A 22116-nucleotide genomic window follows, 5' to 3' on the forward strand; every position below is an offset into this window, starting at 1 on the left:
TTGTATGTGTTGAGATGATCACGTTCCAGATAAATGGTTGAACTGATTCCTGTCTCCCGTCTCATCATTATTGAATTGTTATACAGACGTGGTTATGAAACCCACGAGACATAACAAAAGATTGGTGATGAGTAAGTCTGAATCTACAGGAACTATTCTGTCTGGAAGAAGTGGGTTTTTACAACTGTTTAAAACTGTTATTTTCTGTGGTCCAGTCTAGGCTAATGTTAGCACAGTGTATTGCTAGCAGAGGCAAGTGCATAGTCCAGCTAGCTAAGAAAGAGAGTTAACCAGTGGTGTAAAGTACTTAAGTAAAAATACTTTAAAGTACTACTTAAGTAGTTTTTTGGGGTATCTGTACTTGATTTTACTATTTATATTTTTGACTACTTTTACTTTCACTTCACTACATTCCTAAAGAAAATAATGTACTTTTTACTCCATACATTTTCCCTGACACCCAAAAGTACTCGTTACATTTTGAATGCTTAGCAGGACATAAAATGGTCCAATTCACGCACTTATCAAGAGAACATCCCTACTGCCTCTGATCTGGTAGACTCACTAAACACAAATGCTTTGTTTGTAAATTGTCTTAGTGTTGGAGTTTGCCTCTGGCTGAATGTAAATTTTAAAAACAAGAAAATCGTATGGTTTGCTTTATGTAAGGAATTTGAAATGATTTGTACTTGTACTTTTACTTTTGATACTTAAGTATATTTTAGCAATTACATTTACTTTTGATACTTAAGTATATTTAAAACCAAATACTTTTAGACTTTTACTCAAGTAGTATTTTACTGGGTGACTTTCACTTTTAGTTGAGTCATTTTCTATTAAGGTATCTTTACTTTTACTCAAGTATGACAATTGAGTACTTTTTCCACCACTGGAGTTAACATCGTCATGGACGGCAGAAAAGGACTGGAGACGGACATCGGAGCGGGAAAACAACGTGATTAAAAGGGAGGAATATACAGTGATTCAAGGAAAGGATATTTATTCAACTGTGAAGACAAACCTTTTAATTAAAACTGCTAAATGAGCGAACATAGGAGGAAACGTCAGTGAGTGAAGTGAATGAAGATCACATGACTGAGGAAAATATTGCTTTGGTTGAGGACAATATTGAAGTGAGTGACAATCAAGAGCTTATTGAGAAACAAACAATTATTGGAATTGTTGGAAACATTGGACAGTTTGATAAAAGTATTGAGCAGTGGAGCTCATATACAGAACGGTTTGAATATTTTTTTCTTGTAAATGACATGGATGAGGACAACATTGTGCCTACATGTTTTAGTGTAATGGGGCCAAAGACATTTAATTTACTAGGCAGCCTGTTACAGCCAGACAGAACAGGTAATAAGACGTATGGGGATATTGTGGAGATACTTAAAGGACATTTTTCACCAGAACCACTAGTTAATGCTGAAAGGTTCAGGTTCCACAGGAGACATCAGGAAGAGGGAGAATCAGTAACAATGTTTGCTGCTGCATTAAAGAAACTACCAGAACACTGAGTTTAATGCTGTTCTAAATGACATCATTAGAGACAGACTAGTATGTGGGCTACGGAGTGAAGCTACACAAAAGAGACTGTTGACTGAAAGTCATCTGACCTTGGCAAAGGACATTGAAATCAGTGTGTCCATGGAACTAGCTGCTAAAGAGGCTCACCAGTTGAGTTCATCAGGAACTTAGTGGGTTCATCTAACAATCCTAATCACCAGCTGATACATTTTAATCTCATACACAGGGTATACCTTCCACCTAGAAAACATCATTTAATAGAAATCACAACTGCTCCTCTGTGTGATCTATGTAATCAAGGTGCCTTGGGCTCCTTTAATCATATGTACTGGGAGTGACCAGGGGACATGTTTTGGAAAGAGGTATCCTCATACCTTGTTGCCCCAAACTGTTATTACTGAATGATAATTCACCACTGTCATTACAGCAAAGACGTATAATGTTGTCAGGTTGGACAGCAGCTAAAAAGATGTTGGAACTAAGATGGCAACCACCACACCTCATTGGATCAGCACTTTTATAGATATGATTTATTTAGAACTATCCACTGCTAGGATCCATGGGGCTAGCCAAACAACAAATGCAGCTGAAACCATAAAATAACTCCTGTAGTGGGTTTTACCCAACAGATTGACCGTTAATTATAATTTGTGTACAAATGTGTACCTTGATTTAGTATTTAATTTAATGGAGATCAGGTTGGGTGTGTTGGGGTGGTCCCAGGAAGGGTTGGAGTGTCACGGTTTCGGCCGAGGCTGCCTCTCTCCCTTGTTCGGGCAGGCTTCGGCGTTCGTCGTCTCCGGAATTCTAGCTGCCACCGATTTATGTTTTCATGTTCGTTTGCTTTTGTCTGTTTGTATCACACCTGTTTCTGTTTTACGTGATTAGTATCCTATAAGTTTCTCGTTGTGTTTGTCTTGTGTTGTGTGTGATTGTTTTCGTCAGTGTTGTGTTTGCTCGGTTGAGCATATTTCTCTCCACTGCGCTGGAGCTCGTTTGCACTTGTTTCGTGCACTACATATTTGGTCGCACCTGTTTTGTGCGCATTTTGCCTACACGCCTTTGGCGTAGTTTAGCTGTTGGGCTTTGTTGCCCTGTTGCCTGTGTTTGGGTCGGAATACAGCTTTTGGAACCTACCGTCTGCGTCCTGCATCTGATTTCCTACACCACACCTACACACGCCCTGACAGAATCACACACCACCCATGGAATCAGCAGGAGCAGAGGCAGCCCAGACAAGACTGGAAGCCCAGGTTCGGGATCAGCAGGAGCAACTCCTGCAGATGGGGAACGCCCTGCAGGAGGTTATTTCCACACTCCGAGGCTGGGGTTCGCCTCCACCACCGCCCGCCCAGCCAGCACCATCGGTCAGCCCGCCCGTTCCAGCACCGGAACATCGAGGAGTCCGTCTATCTCTCCCGAGGGCTTACGACGGGACAGCGGCTGGGTGTCAGGGGTTCTTGCTCCAGGTCGAGCTGTACCTGGCCACAGTCCATCCGGCACCTTCAGGGCATGAGAGCGTGTCCGCCCTAATCTCCTGCCTGGCCGGTAAAGCGTTGGAGTGGGCCAACGCAGAGTGGAGGAAGATCGACGCCACGACCATCACCTACACCGAGTTCTCCCGCCGCTTTAGGGCGGTGTTCGACCATCCCCCGGAGGGGAAAGCGGCGGGGGAGCGTCTGGTCTTCCTTAGGCAGGGGAGGAGGAGTGCCCAGGAATTCGCACTCGAATTCCGTACTCTAGCGGCAGATGCAGGGTGGAATGATCGGGCCCTCATCGATCTCTACCGATGTAGCCTCAGAGAGGACGTCCGTCGGGAGCTGGCCTGTCGGGACGCCAGTCTCACTTTCGACCAGCTGGTCGACATGTCAATTAGGTTGGATAACCTATTGGCTACCCGCGGACGTCCTGAGGGGGGTCCGTCCATTCCATCCTCCAGCGCACCCGAGCCGTGTCCTATGGAGCTCGGGGGCGCTGGCGCTAGAGGTAGGAGGAGTCGGCAGAGTGGGGGGTCCATCCACTGCACCAACTGTGGTCGGGGAGGACACACCGCGGCTAGGTGCTGGGGATGGCCTCCTCGGGGAGATGACGACAGGTCCCGCACTGGGGATTCCCTCCAGGTGAGTAGGCGCCCCACTCACCCAGAGCTCACTGTTGCCCATTTTTGTATACCTGTGTGTTTTCCGCAGGTGGCACCTCATTCCCAGTGTAAGGCGCTGGTAGATTCAGGCGCGGCTGGGAATTTCATTGATAAGAAGTTTTGTTTAGAGTTAGGGTTTCCCCTTCTCCCTGTGGAAGTTCCTTTTCCCGTTCACGCCCTAGATAGTCGTCCGTTGGGTACGGGCTTAATCAGGGAGGTCACGGCGCCACTTAGGATGTGTGCGCAGGGGAGTCATCAGGAGATAATACAACTGTTTCTGATTGACTCTCCTGCGTATCCGGTGGTGCTGGGCATGCCCTGGTTAAGTACCCATAACCCCGTTATTTCGTGGCAGGAGAGGGCTCTGAAGGAGTGGTCTGCTCAGTGTGTGGGTAGATGTTTGGGCGTTTCCTTAGGGGCTACCTCGGTGGAAAGTCCAAACCAGGTGCCCGCATTGCACATTCCACCTGAGTATGGGGATCTGGCTATCGCGTTTAGTAAGGCGAGGGCGACGCGATTGCCACCCCATAGGCAGGGGGATTGTGCGATAGACCTTCAGGCAGGAGCTGCGCTCCCACGGAGTCATGTGTATCCTCTGTCTCAGGAGGAGAAGAAAGCTATGGAGGTTTACATAGACGAATCACTGAGACAAGGATACATACGGCCGTCCACTTCCCCCGCGTCCTCGAGTTTCTTTTTCGTGAAGAAGAAGGATGGGGGGTTGCGTCCGTGCATCGACTACCGTGGTCTCAATCAGATTACGGTGAAGTATAGTTATCCACTCCCGCTGATTGCGACCATGACTGAGTCGTTGCATGGGGCGCGTTTCTTCACGAAATTAGATCTCAGGAGCGCGTACAACTTGGTGCGCATCAGGAAGGATGATGAATGGAAAACAGCCTTTAGTACCACCTCGGGCCATTACGAGTATCTCGTCATGCCATACGGGTTGATGAATGCTCCGTCAGTGTTCCAATCATTCGTGGATGAGATCTTCAGGGACATGCAGGGACAGGGAGTGGTGGTGTACATAGATGACATCCTCGTGTACTCACCTACCCGTGTCGAGCATGTGGCCCTGGTGCGCAGAGTGTTGCGGAGGCTGGTGGAGCACGACCTGTATGTGAAGGCAGAGAAGTGTCTGTTTTTCCAGGAGTCGATTTCCTTCTTGGGGTATCAGTTGTCTGCGTCAGGGGTGGAGATGGAGGTAGACCGAGTGTCAGCCGTGAGTAATTGGCAAACACCAACCACTGTGAAAGAGGTGCAGCAGTTTTTGGGGTTTGCGAATTACTACCGGAGGTTTATCCGGGGTTTTGGGCAGGTGGCAGCTCCCATCACGTCTCTCTTAAAGGGGGGCCCGGTGCGTCTGCAGTGGTCAGTCGAGGCGGACAGGGCTTTTAAGAAGCTGAAGGACCTGTTCACCTCGGCTCCGGTGCTGGCGCATCCGGATCCCTCCTTACCATTTCAGGTAGAGGTGGACGCGTCTGAAGCCGGTATTGGCGCCGTGCTGTCCCAACGGTCAGGCGCGCCACCTAAACTCCGCCCCGTTGCCTTCTATTCCAAGAAGCTCAGCCCGGCGGAGCGAAATTATGACGTAGGGGACAGGGAGCTGTTAGCTGTGGTCCAAGCCCTTAAGGTGTGGAGGCACTGGCTTGAGGGGGCTCAACACCCTTTCCTCATTTTGACGGACCACCGTAACCTGGAGTACATCCGGGCAGCGAGGAGGCTGAACCCTCGACAGGCTAGATGGAGTATGTTTTTGACCCGTTTCTCTTTTAAGATCACCTACATCCCTGGGTCACAAAACGGTAAGGCAGATGCACTGTCTCGGCGGTATGACGGGGAGGAGAGGTCCGTGGAGCCCACTCCCATACTGCCGGAGTCGTGTCTAGTGGCACCGGTGGTGTGGGAGCTCGATTCTGAGCTCGAGCGGGCATTACGCACCGACCCTAGTCCACCACAATGCCCGGAGGGTCGGAAGTATGTTCCGCTCGAGTGTCGGGATCGATTGATCTATTGGGCTCACACGTCACCCTCCTCTGGACATCCGGGTATCGGCCGGACAGTGCACTGTCTTAGTGCCAAATATTGGTGGCCTACGTTGGCCAGGGATGTGAGGGTTTATGTTTCCTCCTGCTCGGTGTGCGCCCAGTGTAAGGCGCCTAGACATCTGCCTAGGGGTAAGTTACTACCCCTGCCCGTTCCACAACGACCATGGTCCCACCTCTCGGTGGATTTTATAACTGACCTTCCCCTCTCTCAAGGGAATACTACACTCCTGGTCGTTGTGGATCGGTTCTCTAAGGCCTGTCGTTTGCTCCCCATGCCGGGTCTTCCTACTGCCCTACAAACCGCCGAAGCACTATTCACTCATGTGTTCCGGCACTACGGGGTGCCCGAGGACATTGTGGCTGACCGGGGTCCCCAATTCACCTCCAGAGTCTGGAGAGCTTTTATGGAGCGGTTGGGGGTCTCGGTGAGTCTCACCTCGGGTTACCACCCGGAGAGTAATGGGCAGGTGGAACGCGTAAACCAGGATGTGGGCAGGTTTCTCAGAACATACTGCCGGGACCGGCCGGAGGAGTGGGCGAGATATGTGCCCTGGGCTGAGATGGCACAGAACTCTCTTCGCCACTCCTCCACCCAACTAACCCCTTTTCAGTGTGTTTTAGGGTACCAGCCGGTTCTGGCACCATGGCATGAGAGCCAGATCGAGGCCCCCGCTGTGGATGAGTGGGTGCGGCGCTCGGAGGAGACGTGGAACGCTGCACACGTCCATCTGCAGCGTGCCATACGTCGACAGAAGACGAGCGCCGACCTACACCGCAGTGAGGGGCCTGTGTACGCACCTGGAGATCGAGTCTGGCTCTCTGCCAGAAACCTGCCCCTCCGCCTGCCCTGTCGGAAACTGGGTCGGCGGTTTGTAGGGCCATTTAAAGTCCTGAGAAGGTTGAACGAGGTTTGTTATAGATTACAGTTGCCAGTGGAGTATAAATGTATTAACCCCTCGTTCCATGTGTCCCTTCTCAGGCCGGTGGTAGCAGGCCCGCTCCAAGAACATGAGATCTTGGAGACCCCCCCGCCCCCGTTGGACATCGAGGGGGCACCGGCGTACACCGTGAGATCCATCTTGGATTCTAGACGTCGGAGAGGGGGTCTTCAGTATCTAGTGGAGTGGGAGGGGTACGGTCCGGAGGAGCGGTGCTGGGTGCCGAGGAGAGACATCTTGGACCCGTCGCTCCTGACGGAATTCCATCGGGGGTATCCGACGCGCCCTGCGCCGCGGCCTCCGGGTCGTCCCCAAGGCCGGAGTCGGCGCGCGTCTGGAGCCGCGCGTCAAGGGGGGGGTACTGTCACGGTTTCGGCCGAGGCTGCCTCTCTCCCTTGTTCGGGCAGGCTTCGGCGTTCGTCGTCTCCGGAATTCTAGCTGCCACCGATTTATGTTTTCATGTTCGTTTGCTTTTGTCTGTTTGTATCACACCTGTTTCTGTTTTACGTGATTAGTATCCTATAAGTTTCTCGTTGTGTTTGTCTTGTGTTGTGTGTGATTGTTTTCGTCAGTGTTGTGTTTGCTCGGTTGAGCATATTTCTCTCCACTGCGCTGGAGCTCGTTTGCACTTGTTTCGTGCACTACATATTTGGTCGCACCTGTTTTGTGCGCATTTTGCCTACACGCCTTTGGCGTAGTTTAGCTGTTGGGCTTTGTTGCCCTGTTGCCTGTGTTTGGGTCGGAATACAGCTTTTGGAACCTACCGTCTGCGTCCTGCATCTGATTTCCTACACCACACCTACACACGCCCTGACATGGAGGGTGGGTTGGGGTGGTCCCAGGAGGGGTTGGAGGGTGGGTTGGGGTGGTCCCAGGAGGGGTTGGAGGGTGGGTTGGGGTGGTCCCAGGAGGGGTTGGAGAGTGGGTTGGGGTGGTCCCAGGAGGGGTTGGAGGGTGGGTTGGGGTGGTCCCAGGAGGGTTTGGAGGGTGGGTTGGGTTGGTCCCAGGAGGGGTTGGAGGGTGGGTTGGGGTGGTCCCAGGAGGGGTTGGAGGGTGGGTTGGGGTGGTCCCAGGAGGGGTTGGAGGGTGGGTTGGGGTGGTCCCAGGAGGGGTTGGAGAGTGGGTTGGGGTGGTCCCAGGAGGGGTTGGAGGGTGGGTTGGGGTGGTCCCAGGAGGGGTTGGAGGGTGGGTTGGGGTGGTCCCAGGAGGGTTTGGAGGGTGGGTTGGGTTGGTCCCAGGAGGGGTTGGAGGGTGGGTTGGGGTGGTCCCAGGAGGGGTTGGAGGGTGGGTTGGGGTGGTCCCAGGAGGGGTTGGAGGGTGGGTTGGGGTGGTCCCAGGAGGGGTTGGAGGGTGGGTTGGGGTGGTCCCAGGAGGGGTTGGAGGGTGGGTTGGGGTGGTCCCAGGAGGGGTTGGAGGGTGGGTTGGGGTGGTCCCAGGAGGGGTTGGAGGGTGGGTTGGGGTGGTCCCAGGAGGGGTTGGAGGGTGGGTTGGGGTGGTCCCAGGAGGGGTTGGAGGGTGGGTTGGGGTGGTCCCAGGAGGGGTTGGAGGGTGGGTTGGGGTGGTCCCAGGAGGGGTTGGAGGGTGTGTTGGGGTGGTCCCAGGAGGGTTGGAGGGTGGGTTGGGGTGGTCCCAGGAGGGGTTGGACGGTGGGTTGGGGTGGTCCCAGGAGGGGTTGGAGGGTGTGTTGGGGTGGTCCCAGGAGGGGTTGGAGGGTGGGTTGGGGTGGTCCCAGGAGGGGTTGGAGGGTGGGTTGGGGTGGTCCCAGGAGGGGTTGGAGGGTGGGTTGATGCAGCTGAGGTTGGTGATTGTATATGTGGTTTATTATAATTGTATTTATCTGTAATAACTAGTTTCCATAATATACTGATGTATATTTTAACAGTATTGTGTTTCTAGCTGTTTAACCATTCCTGCTGCTATTTGTTCTGATTTATATTTTAACAGTATTGTGTCTCTAGCTGTATAAACATTCCTGCTGCTATTTGTTCTTGTCTGTGTTCCTTTAAAATAAATAAAAAGTTTATCACAAAAAAATGAAAAGTGCACAGAGTTTCAACTGAAAATCAGAGACAGGGAAATCAAGTCACATGTGGCAAGGTGGGACATCAAGTATCTACATGCTGGTGTATGAACATGGATTGTCCAGAGACATTCCAACAAATGAAAAAGAGATGTTCACACTGTTGAGCAGGAGAACACAGAGGTGAGTGACTCATCAGACCAGGAGAACACTGAGGTGAGTGACTCATCAGACCAGGAGAACACTGAGGTGAGGGACTCATCAGACCAAGAGAACACTGAGGTGAGTGAGTCATCAGACCAAGAGAACACTGAGGTGAGTGACTCATCAGACGAAGAGAACACTGAGGTGAGTGACTCATTAGACCAAGAGAACACTGAGGTGAGTGACTCATCAGACCAGGAGAACACTGAGGTGAGTGAGTCATCAGACCAGGAGAACACTGAGGTGAGTGACTCATCAGACCAGGAGAACACTGAGGTGAGTGACTCATCAGACCAGGAAGTCACACTGAAAATCATGACTGTTGCTGGGGGGCCGCACGGCTACTATGTCTCCCTTGCTAGAGGGACAGCTGGTGAGTATGGATATTGACACAGGGCCTGCTGGTGAGTGTGGAGATTGACACAGGGACAGCTGGTGCGAATGTAGATTGACACAGGGCCAGCTGGTGCGTATGGAGATTAACACAGGGCCAGCTGGTGCGTATGGAGATTGACACAGGGCCAGCTGGTGAGTAGGGAGATTGACACAGGGCCAGCTGGTGCGTATGGAGATTGACACAGGGCCAGCTGGTGAGTATGGTGATTGACACAGGGCCAGCTGGTGCGTATGGAGATTGACACAGGGACAGCTGGTGAGTATGGAGATTAACACAGGGCCAGCTGGTGAGTAGGGAGATTGACACAGGGCCAGCTGGTGCGTATGGAGATTGACACAGGGCCAGCTGGTGAGTATGGAGATTGACACAGGGCGAGCTGGTGCGTATGGAGATTGACACAGGGCCAGCTGGTGCGTATGGAGATTGACACAGGGCCAGCTGGTGAGTATGGAGATTGACACAGGGCCAGATGGTGAGTATGGAGATTGACACAGGGCCAGCTGGTGAGTATGGAGATTGACACAGGGCCAGCTGGTGAGTATGGAGATTGACACAGGGCCAGCTGGTGAGTATGGAGATTGACACAGGGCCAGCTGGTGCGTATGGAGATTGTACCTTAGGCTATCAGACCAAAAGTCAAGGCTGACTTGGACACTTTAGTCAGAACAAAGTACTGGAGCTGGTCAGTGTGAGTCTCTATGGTGTGGAAGCAGTCTTGTCCCATATCATGCCTTCTGGTGAAGAAAAGGCTTTCACATCAAGGACATTGAACGAAGCAGAAAGTAACTAATGCACAGATAGAATGAGAAGCCCTTGGTCACCCTTCTTACAAATCATTGTTCGCTGACGAGCATCTTTGGACCTCATACTAGGATTCTGTCACTTGCTGCCAGGAGAACGTAAAGGCAGGCTTTGTTGTCAGCACACACCTACGACATCAAGTACCGCAAGTCAGAACTGCACTGCAATGCAGATCAGTGGAGGTTGCTGAGGGGAGGACGGCTCATAATAATGTCTGGATTGGAGCAAATAGAATGGCATCAAACACATGGAAACCATGGAAACCATGGAAACCATGTGTTTGATGTATTTGATACCATTCCCCTAATTCCGCTTCAGCCATTACCACGAGCCCGTCCTACCCAATTAAGGTGCCCCCAAACCCCTGTGATGCAGATGGACTCCAGGTTACTACTACCTGTGGTCAAGACAGAGTCAGATGGACTCCAAGTTACCACTACCTGTGGTCAAGACAGAGTCAGATGGACTCCAGGTTACCACTACCTGTGGTCAAGACAGAGTCAGATGGACTCCAGGTTACCACTACCTGTGGTCAAGACAGAGTCAGATGGACTCCAGGTTACCACTACCTGTGGTCAAGACAGAGTCAGATGGACTCCAGGTTACCACTACCTGTGGTCAAGACAGAGTCAGATGGACTCCAGGTTACCACTACCTGTGATCAAGACAGAGTCACGCCAAGTAGACATCTTCTACTTCAGACAAGTGAAAAATGCACAAGTCAATTCAGCACAAGTGTGGAGAAACACCAGAAACGACCCGGTTTCATCTGAAGTGATGGACATCATCATCAAAGGTAAAGCCGCAGGAGATGCCCTGGAACTGAGATATCAATACAGTCCGTTGTCTGCTGTGGGAGAGGAGAGTTATCATTACACCTTCACTGACGAAACCGGTGTTGCAACAGTTACACTCAGGTCATTGTGGAATGGTTCACATGAAGTAAATCACACAAAGCTACTTCTGGTGGATTGGATTGGATGGAAGCATTGAGGAGAAAGAGAAAATGTGTTCCTCATGTCAGGAGGTTCTCAACGTACCTCAACTTGGAGAGAGAGAGGGGTGGAGACAGGGGGAGGAGGAGGAGAGAGAGGGGTGGAGACAGGGGGAGGAGGAGGAGAGAGAGGGGTGGAGACAGGGGGAGGAGGAGGAGAGAGAGGGATGGAGACAGGGGGAGGAGGAGGAGAGAGAGGGGTGGAGACAGGGGGAGGAGGAGGAGAGATAGGGGTGGAGACAGGGGGAGGAGGAGGAGAGAGAGGGATGGAGACAGGGGGAGGTGGAGGAGAAAGAGGGATGGAGACAGGGGGAGGAGGAGGAGAGAGAGGGATGGAGACAGGGGGAGGAGGAGGAGAGAGAGGGATGGAGACAGGGGGAGGAGGAGGAGAGAGAGGGGTGGAGACAGGGGGAGGAGGAGGAGAGAGAGGGGTGGAGACAGGGGGAGGAGGAGGAGAGAGAGGGGTGGAGACAGGGGGAGGAGGAGGAGAGAGAGGGATGGAGACGGGGAGGAGGAGGAGAGAGAGGGGTGGAGACAGGGGGAGGAGGAGGAGAGAGAGGGGTGGAGACAGGGGGAGGAGGAGGAGAGAGAGGGATGGAGACAGGGGGAGGAGGAGAGAGAGAGAGGGGTGGAGAAAGGGGGAGGAGGAGGAGAGAGAGGGATGGAGACAGGGGGAGGAGGAGGAGAGAGGGATGGAGACAGGGGGAGGAGGAGAGAGAGAGAGGGGTGGAGACAGGGGGAGGAGGAGGAGAGAGAGGGGTGGAGACTGGGGGAGGAGGAGGAGAGAGAGGGATGGAGACAGGGGGAGGAGGAGGAGAGAGAGGGGTGGAGACAGGGGAGGAGGAGGAGAGAGAGGGGTGGAGACAGGGGGAGGAGGAGGAGCGAGAGGGATGGAGACAGGGGGAGGAGGAGGAGAGAGAGGGGTGGAGACAGGGGGAGGAGGAGGAGAGAGAGGGGTGGAGACAGAGGGAGGAGGAGGAGAGAGAGGGGTGGAGACAGGGGGAGGAGGAGGAGAGAGGGGGATGGAGACAGGGGGAGGAGGAGGAGAGAGAGGGATGGAGACAGGGGGAGGAGGAGGAGAGAGAGGGATGGAGACAGGGGGAGGAGGAGGAGGAGAGAGGGGTGGAGACAGGGGGAGGAGGAGGAGAGAGAGGGGTGGAGACAGGGGGAGGAGGAGGAGAGAGAGGGATGGAGACAGGGGGAGGAGGAGGAGAGAGAGGGATGGAGACAGGGGGAGGAGGAGGAGAGAGAGGGGTGGAGACAGGGGGAGGAGGAGAGAGAGAGGGGTGGAGACAGGGGGAGGAGGAGGAGAGAGAGGGGTGGAGACAGGGGGAGGAGGAGAGAGAGGGATGGAGACAGGGGGAGGAGGAGGAGAGAGAGGGGTGGAGACAGGGGGAGGAGGAGGAGAGAGAGGGATGGAGACAGGGGGAGGATTAGGAGAGAGAGGGGTGGAGAGTGAAAACTCCAGACTATGAGGGGTCCAAACAACCCAACTCTTAACAGAGATGGAGCCGAATGGTTTATGACAAGTCTCTACTTTTCATTTAAAATGGGTTTTGTTCAGAATTGTTTCCTTAAAGGACCAGTGCTATCAAAAATGTGATTTTCCTGTTTTTTTATACATATTTCAAGCTGAGGTTGGAGTAATACTGTGAAATTGTGAAAATTATGATTATGCCCTTTTAGTGTAAAAGCTGTTTGAAAAGACCTCCTGAAAAACCAGCGTGTTTTGCTGGGATGGAGTTAATAGCCAATAGCCAATAACAACTCATTTTCAGTTTTCCCCTTCACACTCAGACCACTCCCAGACAGTCCTAGCAAAATACTTGCTTGACAAATTGCTCTTTGCTAATAGAAGCTATTTTTAAAAACCATTTTAATTCAAACCAATCACAGTAAGGTACTTCATTGTTAGGCTGAAATTATTTGATATTGATATAAAAATGGCTGCATTAGTTTTTTTATATATACTGTATATCATTTACCTCCACAGCAACATGGACACCGGCATACTGGCACGTACACACCAGAGGAGGCTGGTGGAGGAGCTATAGGAGGATGGGCTCATTGTAAAGACTGGAATGGAATTATGGAATGGTATTTAACGCATTATTTATTTATTCCATTCCAGCCATTACAATTAACCTGTTCTCCTATAGCTCTTCCCAACAGTCTCCTCTCGGAAACTTCTCGGTTCTGGTAAAAGAGAAGTTGAGAGTATCACATCATGTTTTATCTCAGCGAAGCTGTACAACAGCATATTTAAGAAGCATAAACTGCAACCATGTGATGTTGTTTTGAGAACTTACTCAGCTCAGCCTATTCAGTTATTGGGAAAGCTGGAGGTTAAAGTGAAATGTGGTGCTCAGGTGTTACCACTACCCCTATTAGTGTCAATAGGGAAGGGTCCTACGATAATGTGGAGAAACTGGATTCAGCACCTAAAATTAGATTGGTCAAGAGTGAACCATGTGTCAGACCCAGTTGCACAGCTGTGCGGTAAATATGCTGAGGTGTTTAGTGGTGAAATGGGTGTGGTAAAGGGAGTTAAATGTGTTTAGTGGTGAAATGGGTGTGGTAAAGGGAGTTAAAGGTGTTTAGTGGTGAAATGGGTGTGGTAAAGGGAGTTAAAGGTGTTTAGTGGTGAAATGGGTGGGGTAAAGGGAGCTAAAGGTGTTTAGTGGTGAAATGGGTGGGGTAAAGGGAGTTAAAGGTGTTTAGTGGTGAAATGGGTGTGGTAAAGGGAGTTAAAGGGGTTTAGTGACGAAATGGGTGTGGTAAAGGGAGTTAAAGGTGTTTAGTGGTGAAATGGGTGTGGTAAAGGGAGTTAAAGGTGTTTAGTGGTGAAATGGGTGGGGTAAAGGGAGTTAAAGGTGTTTAGTGGTGAAATGGGTGTGGTAAAGGGAGTTAAAGGTGTTTAGTGGTGAAATGGGTGGGGTAAAGGGAGTTAAAGGTGTTTAGTGGTGAAATGGGTGTGGTAAAGGGAGTTAAAGCCAACATTCAAGTGTCAGAGAAAGCCGTTCCAATGTGTTATAAGGTTAGACCTTATGCACTCAGAGAGGCAGTAGACAAACAGCTGACAGAGATAGAAAAACAAGGAGGGATCACATCATTAGAATATAGTGAATGGGCAGCACCTATAGTTTGCCTTCCAAAGACAAAACGGGGGTGTCATAATATGTCATGATTACAAGGTGACTGTAAATGCATGGGTGAATGTGGACCAGTACCCCTTACCAAAGACCCAGGACTTGTTTGCTACTCTAGCCGGGAGGTAAACAGTTCACAGAGTTAGAGCTCACACAGGAACTACCAGCAAGTGGAGGTAGATCAAGAGTCAAAGCATTTCCTGACTATAAACAAGGGTTTCTACCAGATGAATAGACTGCCTTATGGAGTATCAAGCGCTCCAGCTATATTCCAACGTATTATGGACCAGGTCTTACAGGGTTGACCTGGGGTTGGGTGCTTTCTGGATCACATTCTCATCACAGGGAAATCGGCAGAGGACCACTTCCAGAACGTAGAAGCAGCAGTGTTACAGAGACTGCAAGAGCCTGGGTTAAGAGTAAAACGGGAAGTTTATGGAGAATCTCTCTACTCTCATCAAACCTGTGACAGAGCTCTTCCAGAGAGATAGACCTTGGGTGGGGTCAGAACAATGTCAGCAGGCATTTGAAACGACGAAGACGCAGCTGTCTTCCTCCTCAGTGTTAGTGCACTACGACCCTCACATGACAGTAATATTGGCTTGTGATGCCTCACCATATGGAGTGGGTGCTGTCATCTCACATACAATGCCTGACGGTAGTGAGAGGCCTATTGCATATGCTTCACCCACACTCAAATAGAGAAGACAGAGGTGAAGTATGCCCCAATAGAGAAGACAGAGGTGAAGTATGCCCCAATAGAGAAGACAGAGGTGAAGTATGCCCCAATAGAGAAGACAGAGGTGAAGTATGCCCCAATAGAGAAGACAGAGGTGAAGTATGCCCCAATAGAGACGACAGAAGTGAAGTATGCCCAAATAGAGAAGACAGAGGTGAAGTATTCCCCAATAGAGACGACAGAAGTGAAGTATGCCCCAATAGAGAAGACAGAGGTGAAGTATGCCCCAATAGAGAAGACAGAGGTGAAGTATTCCCCAATAGAGACGACAGAAGTGAAGTATGCCCCAATAGAGAAGACAGAGGTGAAGTATGCCCCAATAGAGAAGACAGAGGTGAAGTATACCCAAATAGAGAAGACAGAGGTGAAGTATGCTCCAATAGAGAAGACAGAGGTGAAGTATGCCCCAATAGAGAAGACAGAGGTGAAGTATGCCCCAATAGAGGAGGAGGCCCTAGGGATCATATTTGGGGTAATGAAGTCCCATGACTACCTATATGGTGGTAAGTTTCCATTGACAGACCATCAGCCTCTTGTTAAAATACTAGGACCAACAACAGACGACCCAGCTCCAGCAGCAGCCAGACTCCAGAGGAGGGCGTTAATACTAGCAGCATATCAGAATGACATACAATACAAGTCCTCTCAGCAGCATATCAGAATGACATACAATACAAGTCCTCTCAGCTGCATATCAGAATGACATACAATACAAGTCCTCTCAGCAGCATATCAGAATGACATACAATACAAGACCTCTCAGCAGCATATCAGTATGACATACAATAAAAGTCCTCTCAGCTGCATATCAGTCTGACATACAATACAAGTCCTCTCAGCTGCATATCAGTATGACATACAATACAAGTCCTCTCAGCTGCATATCAGTATGACATACAATACAAGACCTCTCAGCTGCATATCAGTATGACATACAATACAAGTCCTCTCAGCTGCATATCAGAATGACATACAATACAAGTCCTCTCAGCTGCATATCAGTATGACATACAATACAAGGCCTCTCAGCTGCATATCAGAATGACATACAATACAAGTCCTCTCAGCAGCATATCAGAATGACATACAATACAAGTCCTCTCAGCAGCATATCAGAATGACATACAATACAAGTCCTCTCAGCAGCATATCAGAATGACATACAATACAAGTCCTCTCAGCAGCATATCAGAATGACATACAATACAAGTCCTCTCAGCAGCATATCAGAATGACATACAATACAAGTCCTCTCAGCAGCATATCAGAATGACATACAATACAAGTCCTCTCAGCAGCATATCAGTATGACATACAATACAAGTCCTCTCAGCTGCATATCAGTAAGACATACAATACAAGTCCTCTCAGCAGCATATCAGTATGACATACAATACAAGTCCTCTGGTTCGAATAAAAAACTCTGTCGTAGCCGGCCGTGACCGGGAGACTCGTGGGGCGGCGCACAATTGGCCCAGCGTCGTCCAGGGTAGGGGAGGGAATGGCAGGCAGGGATGTTGGTAGAGCATGGCGTTTGCAACGCCAGGGTTGTGGGTTCGATTCCCGCAGGGGGCCAGTATGAAAAAAGAAAAAATATATATATTTATGCACTCACTAACTGTAAGTCGCTCTGGATAAGAGCGGCTGCTAAATGACAAAAAAATGTAAATGTAAAATCTCAGCAGCATGCTAATGCAAATGGGTTATCTAGGCTTGTGGTCCTCTGTAGCTCAGCTTGTAGAGCACGGCGCTTGTAACGCCAAGGTAGTGGTTTCGATCCCCGGGACCACCCATACACAAAAAATGTATGCACGCATGACTGTAAGTCGCTTTGGATAAAAGTGTCTGCTAAATGGCATATTATTATATTATAGGCTTCCCATGAGGGGGAGGGGGGGGCACAGAGCAATCCAAACTATCCAGTGTCATTTGTAGATGTACTTCCCATTGTAGCTAAGGACACAGCCAGGGAAACTACCAAGGACAAGGGTTTGGCTAAAGTGAAGCATTTCCCAATTACAGGGTGACCTAACCACGTTACTGATCCTGAACTAAAGCCTGATTGGGTGAGAAGGGATGAGCTGACTGTAGACAGTGGTTGTGTGTTATGGGGTATGGGAGCGGTGGTGCCGGCTACTCTACAGAGGAACCTACTGAAGGAGCTACATGGAAACCACTGGAGCATGGTTCAAATGGAAGCTCTGGCAAGGAGACACTTTTAGTGGCCCAGGATTGACTCAGACATAGAAGACATGGTAAGGAGATGACCCAGGTTAGACTCAGACATAGAAGACATGGTAAGGAGATGGCCCAGGTTAGACCCAGACATAGAAGACATGGTAAGGAGATGGCCCAGGTTAGACTCAGACATAGAAGACATGGTAAGGAGATGGCCCAGGTTAGACTCAGACATAGAAGACATGGTAAGGAGATGGCCCAGGTTAGACTCAGACATAGAAGACATGGTAAGGAGATGGCCCAGGTTAGACTCAGACATAGAAGACATGGTAAGGAGATGGCCCAGGTTAGACTCAGACATAGAAGACATGGTAAGGAGATGGCCCAGGTTAGACTCAGACATAGAAGACATGGTAAGGAGATGGCCCAGGTTAGACTCAGACATAGAAGACATGGTAAGGAGATGGCCCAGGTTATACTCAGACATAGAAGACATGGTAAGGAGATGGCCCAGGTTAGACTCAGACATAGAAGACATGTTAAGGAGATGACCCAGGTTAGACTCAGACATACAAGGTTATCACTGGTTAAACCCAGCCTTTCAGCTGACATGCAGTCTAAGATACAGGACAAAGGGTTGGGCAAGAGGCTTCGTTTTTTACAGTCGGAACAAACAGTGCTTGTCCCAGATTACCGGGGAGGAGAGAGAGAGAAATGGAGACCCGGGGTTGTGAAAAGGCTACTTGGTCCTGTAACCTACTTAGTGCAGACTGAGGGAAAAACTATGTAAGAAGCATGTGGATCAAATGATGATGCAACCCAATGAAAGAGAAGAGCTGAATGTGTCAGAGTGGAACATCTCTGGTAGGGACTTGGACACTACGACTGGGACGGGCACCAATACAGACACACAGATTGTTCCAGGCCGTGAGCCTGAGGGTCCAGAGCATCATGAGAGGCCAAAAAGGGTCAGAAGGCCTCCGGACCGATTGGATCTGGAAACAGGTTGGATATGAGTTGAGAAGTGAAAGACTGTTTTGGAAAAGCTCATGATGTTCATCGAGGATGTTTTCAGAGGAAGTGAGAATTTCCTGGGAGGAGTTTGGTGTATTGAGAAATGTATTATGTGTTAACGAGTTTAGATTTAAAATGGTTGCAAATAGCCAATGGGATTTGTATGCAGGAGTTTATTTGAATTAACAAATGACATTGGGTTTTCCATTCTTGCATTGAAGTGATTGGATTACGAGATGCAAGGGCGGTAAAAAGTTTAATGATGTATTGGTTGGGCTGAAGACACTGTAGAGAGTGGTCCACTGGAATGTGTTAAGGAGAACATGAAATAAATCTGTTCAGTTTATTATAAGTACGCTTCGGAGTCTTCAGTAAAATAACCCAGCATCTTAGGATGCAACAATGATCCTTTATCATGTTTACAAAATAACAGATTGAAAGACAACAAATAGCCTAATTTTAATTAATAAAAAATATGTTAGAGACATGGGACATGGCCTTGTGTTGCTGCACTGTCTAAATATGTTAGAGACATGGGACATGGCCTTGTGTTGCTGCACTGTCTAAATATGTTAGAGACATGGGACATGGCCTTGTGTTGCTGCACTGTCTAAATATGTTAGAGACATGGGACATGGCCTTGTGTCGCTGCACTGTCTAAATATGTTAGAGACATGGGACATGGCCTTGTGTTGCTGCACTGTCTAAATATGTTAGAGACATGGGACATGGCCTTGTGTTGCTGCACTGTCTAAATATGTTAGAGACATGGGACATGGCCTTGTGTTGCTGCACTGTCTAAATATGTTAGAGACATGGGACATGGCCTTGTGTTGCTGCACTGTCTAAATATGTTAGAGACATGGGACATGGCCTTGTGTTGCTGCACTGTCTAAATATGTTAGAGACATGGGACATGGCCTTGTGTTGCTGCACTGTCTAAATATGTTAGAGACATGGGACATGGCCTTGTGTTGCTGCACTGTCTAAATATGTTAGAGACATGGGACATGGCCTTGTGTTGCTGCACTGTCTAAATATGTTAGAGACATGGGACATGGCCTTGTGTTGCTGCACTGTCTAAATATGTTAGAGACATGGGACATGGCCTTCTGTTGCTGCACTGTCTAAATATGTTAGAGACATGGGACATGGCCTTGTGTCGCTGCACTGTCTAAATATGTTAGAGACATGGGACATGGCCTTGTGTCGCTGCACTGTCTAAATATGTTAGAGACATGGGACATGGCCTTGTGTTGCTGCACTGTCTAAATATGTTAGAGACATGGGACATGGCCTTGTGTTGCTGCACTGTCTAAATATGTTAGAGACATGGGACATGGCCTTGTGTTGATGCACTGTCTAAATATGTTAGAGACATGGGACATGGCCTTGTGTTGCTGCACTGTCTAAATATGTTAGAGACATGGGACATGGCCTTGTGTTGATGCACTGTCTAAATATGTTAGAGACATGGGACATGGCCTTGTGTTGCTGCACTGTCTAAATATGTTAGAGACATGGGACATGGCCTTGTGTTGCTGCACTGTCTAAATATGTTAGAGACATGGGACATGGCCTTGTGTTGCTGCACTGTCTAAATATGTTAGAGACATGGGACATGGCCTTGTGTTGCTGCACTGTCTAAATATGTTAGAGACATGGGACATGGCCTTGTGTTGCTGCACTGTCTAAATATGTTAGAGACATGGGACATGGCCTTGTGTCGCTGCACTGTCTAAATATGTTAGAGACATGGGACATGGCCTTGTGTCGCTGCACTGTCTAAATATGTTAGAGACATGGGACATGGCCTTGTGATGCTGCACTGTCTAAATATGTTAGAGACATGGGACATGGCCTTGTGTTGCTGCACTGTCTAAATATGTTAGAGACATGGGACATGGCCTTGTGTTGCTGCACTGTCTAAATATGTTTGAGACATGGGACATGGCCTTGTGTTGCTGCACTGTCTAAATATGTTAGATACATGGGACATGGCCTTGTGTTGCTGCACTGTCTAAATATGTTAGAGACATGGGACATGGCCTTGTGTTGCTGCACTGTCTAAATATGTTAGAGACATGGGACATGGCCTTGTGTTGCTGCACTGTCTAAATATGTTAGAGACATGGGACATGGCCTTGTGTTGCTGCACTGTCTAAATATGTTAGAGACATGGGACATGGCCTTCTGTTGCTGCACTGTCTAAATATGTTAGAGACATGGGACATGGCCTTGTGTCGCTGCACTGTCTAAATATGTTAGAGACATGGGACATGGCCTTGTGTTGCTGCACTGTCTAAATATGTTAGAGACATGGGACATGGCCTTGTGTTGCTGCACTGTCTAAATATGTTAGAGGCATGGGACATGGCCTTGTGTTGCTCCACTGTCTAACTACCTTAACAAACAGTGACACGTTATGTTATTATTAATATTATTATTGACATTTAACATGGAAAAGAGGTGACCCCTTGACTTTTTACACATTTTGTTACGTTATGGCCTAATTATAAAATTGATTAAATAAAATAATGTCCTCATCAATCTACACACAATACCCCATAATGACAAAGCGAAAAACAGGTTTATAGAAATATTTGCAAATGTATAAAAATTCCAAATGAAAAAAACTTATGTACATAAGTATTCAGACCCTTTGTTATGAGACACGAAATTGAGCCCAGGTGCATCCTGTTTCCATTGATCATCCTTGAGATGTTTCTACAACTTGATTGGAGTCTACCTGTGGTAAATTCAATTGATTGGACATGATTTGGAAAGGCACCTGTCTATATAAGGTCCCACAGTTGACACACCCTTCTCGATTGTCATTGGTTGCACTAATTGAACTGTTTGTCTACATAACCTGGTTCAATCATTCATGACATCAGTTGATATACAGAGTGTGAGACTCTCTATATATATTTATATCTTCCAGTTCATTCTCCGTTAGTCAGCACCTCTACACTAAATAATGTTCTCTGGGGGTGCACCAGCTCATGCTTTTTATTAGAGACTTTAGTCCCCAGAGGTCTTAACCTGGAAAATGACTATAGTATGTTTTAGAGACTTTAGTCCCCAGAGGTCTTAACCTGGAAAAGGACTATAGTATGTTTTAGAGTCTTTAGTCCCCAGAGGTTTTAAGACATGGGACATGGCCTTGTGTTGATGCACTGTCTAAATATGTTAGAGACATGGGACATGGCCTTGTGTTGCTGCACTGTCTAAATATGTTAGAGACATGGGACATGGCCTTGTGTTGATGCACTGTCTAAATATGTTAGAGACATGGGACATGGCCTTGTGTTGCTGCACTGTCTAAATATGTTAGAGACATGGGACATGGCCTTGTGTTGCTGCACTGTCTAAATATGTTAGAGACATGGGACATGGCCTTGTGTTGCTGCACTGTCTAAATATGTTAGAGACATGGGACATGGCCTTGTGTTGCTGCACTGTCTAAATATGTTAGAGACATGGGACATGGCCTTGTGTTGCTGCACTGTCTAAATATGTTAGAGACATGGGACATGGCCTTGTGTCGCTGCACTGTCTAAATATGTTAGAGACATGGGACATGGCCTTGTGTCGCTGCACTGTCTAAATATGTTAGAGACATGGGACATGGCCTTGTGATGCTGCACTGTCTAAATATGTTAGAGACATGGGACATGGCCTTGTGTTGCTGCACTGTCTAAATATGTTAGAGACATGGGACATGGCCTTGTGTTGCTGCACTGTCTAAATATGTTTGAGACATGGGACATGGCCTTGTGTTGCTGCACTGTCTAAATATGTTAGATACATGGGACATGGCCTTGTGTTGCTGCACTGTCTAAATATGTTAGAGACATGGGACATGGCCTTGTGTTGCTGCACTGTCTAAATATGTTAGAGACATGGGACATGGCCTTGTGTTGCTGCACTGTCTAAATATGTTAGAGACATGGGA

This window comes from Coregonus lavaretus (genome assembly GCF_964263955.1).
Source record: "Coregonus lavaretus genome assembly, chromosome: 2".
Classification (NCBI taxonomy): domain Eukaryota; kingdom Metazoa; phylum Chordata; class Actinopteri; order Salmoniformes; family Salmonidae; genus Coregonus; species Coregonus lavaretus.